General features: G+C 42.1%; 1 pseudogene; it reads left to right on the top strand.

Annotated features, from left to right (window-relative positions):
- Nucleotides 1–1,171: 1,171 nt before the first annotated feature.
- On the top strand, nucleotides 1,172–2,265 carry LOC142500980 (peroxisomal biogenesis factor 3-like; annotated as a pseudogene).
- The last annotated feature ends 1,412 nt before the right edge of the window (nucleotides 2,266–3,677 follow it).

Raw genomic sequence — 3,677 nt, 5'->3', positions numbered from 1 at the left:
CAAACGGCGGAGCAACGCAGCTTCCTTTAAGCACAAGCGCTTGGAAGCTCATTTCTTATTCAGCAGTGAGAACTATCCTCTTGATCAGCAGGAGAAAAGTCTACTGTTTATTATATTCACACATGTTTTATGTCAATTGCGGTTACAATTATTTTAACCAATAAATGCTCTTTGTATCTTGTCCCATATGACAATTGTTGTCTCAAAGATAATACACTATTGCGGTGTTTTTTGTTTATTTCTTGTTCCCTTCTCTGAGGTATTCCATATAAGAAGAAATCACTGCACAAGACTCTTTTCCACTCTTCATCCTTAGCGCCATAGGAGGCTTCTCTACACGAATCTTCCTATCTGGTTGGAAGATACCAGATCTACCTCTCAGGCAGCTCAAGGACAATCTTCATCACAAACTGTACCACAGGTTTTGTTCCATTGTATATATCACTGTTTATAATACTGTATAATTTGTTTACACTAGCGCTTTTATTGCACTTATTATTTCACCACCTTAATAGCATGGCATAAAGATTTCCCAGAAATACAGGGCATAGATGAACTTCTAGTGGGATTAACAAATATGTATAAATTAACACCATCGGAGACTTGGAGAGAAGTCCAATTTAAAATAACGTACAGAACATATATTGCTTTAAACAAGAGTTGTCACGCATCAACGCAAAACATCAATGCCCTAAGCGTCAAATGCTGAAGGCAGATCTTAAAAACTGCCCATGGTTGTGTGTTCCCTTAAACATTTCTGGGATGGAATTATGGACTGTATAGCAAAAGTATTAGAAATCACAAAACACGACAGTGCCCCTGTGTACTGTCCCGGGCAGGAGGAGAGAGCTGCGGCTGAGAACTGAGGGCTGAAATTGAGCTACTTAATGTGGAAGGTGCGGCCAGTACTGTCCCATCCTGGGGAGACAAAAATGGAGGCTTGAATCTCTCACGTCATACATGCCAATAGGAAACTGCTACATTATCTCTTGCGGCTTTCTGTTGGCCCATTTCACACCTGGAACTTAGACCTCCATGAAGTACTGGCGGCACCTCTCTACGTAAGTATCTTGAGAACCAGGGGGACTCCAGAGCTGACATTTAAAAAAACAACAGAGGGGAGAGGATCCCAGAAGGACCTGCTGCTTTAAATCTCTGTACATCTGTAGGCATGCTGTCCGTGTGAAATTTCCTGAAACGTCACAAGAGGAAATCTCTCATAGTTGGTGCTCTTACAGGAGTAGTTTATCTCAAGGGGAAGTATGCGCAAAAGAAAATCAGACATCAGAAGCGGCTGAATATATTGCACAGACGCGCCAACAGTATCATTTCGAGAGTAACCAGAGGACATGCAACATGACGGTGTTATCAATGCTTCCAGCTCTGATAGAAGCCTTGATGCAGCAGCTGAACTCTGAGAGCATGACCAGCTTGCTGAAAAACAGGCCTACCAACAAGATAGAAATATGGGATGATTTAAAAATATTAAGTTTCAGCATGTATCTCCCGAGGTGCAATAGCAATATCTGTCCAGTATTCAACACCTCCTAGGAGATGGTCTAACGGAGTTGATGACAGTGATGAAACAAGCAGTTCAGAAAGAACTTGGGAACTTATTGCTAAAGCATAGCCTTTCACTTATGGAGCTGGAGCAAAAGATAAAAGAAATCCGGAGCAAGGTAGAAGCGAGCAAGGTGACCGCAAACCTAGAGGAGGCAAATTACGAGTCACTGCTGTGCTGTTATATGATGCCAGAAGAAGAGAACCCATTCACTGCCCAGAGAGAAAAGAGAAGAGGTTCCAGGACAGACCCTTGCGGTATGCCCATAAAGTGATTGACAGAGAAGGCAGGGGAGGTGTTGGCAAACGAGACACTGAAAGTATGATAGGAGAGGCATGTGGACTAACAGAAAAAGATGTCACCACAATCAAGCTACTGAATGAAACCAGGGACATGCTAGAAAGTCGAGACTTCAGCACAGTTCTGAACACATGCTTGAGTCGAGGATTTGGGAATTTTTGGACAGTATTGCAGAGTTCTTTAGTCCTACAGAGCAGGAGCTAAATCAAAACAGCTGTCCGTGTCTTTCGAGCATCTGTCTTCCTCTGGCCAAAATAATCCCCATAGTAAATAGACAGATCCACTCCATATGCAGTGAAATGCCCAGTCATTTTGTTTAGGACCTCGTACTGATGGAACAAGTGAAGGACTTTGCTGCCAATGTGTATGAAGCTTTCAGCAGACCTCAGCAACTGGAGAAGTAGTTATGTCAATGGTTAAATATACTAGAAATCTCCCTGAAATTCAGCGGAGCATCAATGTTTACAGACTACGTGTATCACATTCCTTTTAATTCAAGTAATTTGAGATACCTCTCACCTAACAAGAAGAATGAATCGCTGACCTGCTGTGGAGGCTTTACCAAGGCATTGCACACACACACAAAAAAAAAAATCACTTGTTTGAGCAATTTTGGTGGAAAACATATTCTTATTATATTTTACGGCAAAATGCACATACACCCTTTTTGACTCTCGGGCATTCGCAATGTCTTTATTTTCAGTTGAAAAACATTGCAGATTCAGAAGTGTATATAAGTCACAACTTGAGATATCTGCTTACCATCACAGATTCTCCCTGTGCTGAAGCCGTTTACTGTATATTAGGTGGACAGCCTGATGGGGGCTCTCCAGGAGCTGTCCCCTCTGCACAGGACCAGTGTGCTAAGGGTTAACATTTGCTTGTACTTTGTGGAGTGTCAACCCCACCCACTGGAATGTTAATGAGCCAAGAGCACACAAAGAACTTTGTGTTCACAGCTGCATTGAAAATCAACCACACCAATGTACATCTGCGTTGCCCCAAAGGCGAACAGCCTTTGGCGCAGCCGAAGGACAGCCAAAGGGTGTGAGCCATTTGCTGCCGTTCGCTGCGGTTTGGTGATGCTAAAGTGATGTTAAAGCTGCTCTATTTCAATCGGAAAATCACAAGCCCTTTATCCCCTGTACCCAATTTTCCAAATGTATCTGTCCATGAAATGTCTGTGAATTGACTGTATAACCCTGTTCTTTTATTGTAACCATGTATTTTTATAATTCTGTGCCTAGGAAACATATTTGAAAACGAGAGGTAACTCTCAATGTATTACTTCCTGGTAGTAGTGCAGTATGATAGTTTACTAGTCAAATCAAAATGAGGTAGCATGGCATAACATTAACACTGAATAGTGTTGGTGAGTTTTGTACCTCTGATTAGTATCTTGGTAAACTCTTGCAAACTTTCTTGCCTTTGAACCAACATTGTGATACTATTAGAGGTCTTAAAATTGTAGTTGAAAATAATTTGTGGTTAACAAAGCAAATTCATTGTAACTGTGCTACTGTCATCAAGAAGAACAGATGCTCCAGAATTTGGTGAAGACGTTGACATATATATGTACCCAGACCAGTTGTTGTGTAGTCCTAAGGCTGCACGGAATCCCCTAGTTGCGCTTTACATGCTGTGCCCATACTCGCAAGACTTCCCTCTTCCTTTTTACCTCATGTCTGCTAAACCAGGGTAGAAACTGACAAGACAGAGTGCAAACACCTTCCTCTTCTCCTGACAACAACCCGTAGTCATTCTACAGACCTGGTAGAGGAGTTCTTGCTACATTTCAAGACCACTGAAGGGGGAA

The sequence above is a fragment of the Ascaphus truei genome, chromosome 8 (genome assembly GCF_040206685.1).
Source record: "Ascaphus truei isolate aAscTru1 chromosome 8, aAscTru1.hap1, whole genome shotgun sequence".
Taxonomy (NCBI): domain Eukaryota; kingdom Metazoa; phylum Chordata; class Amphibia; order Anura; family Ascaphidae; genus Ascaphus; species Ascaphus truei.
This window is presented reverse-complemented; position numbering and strand designations above follow the sequence as displayed.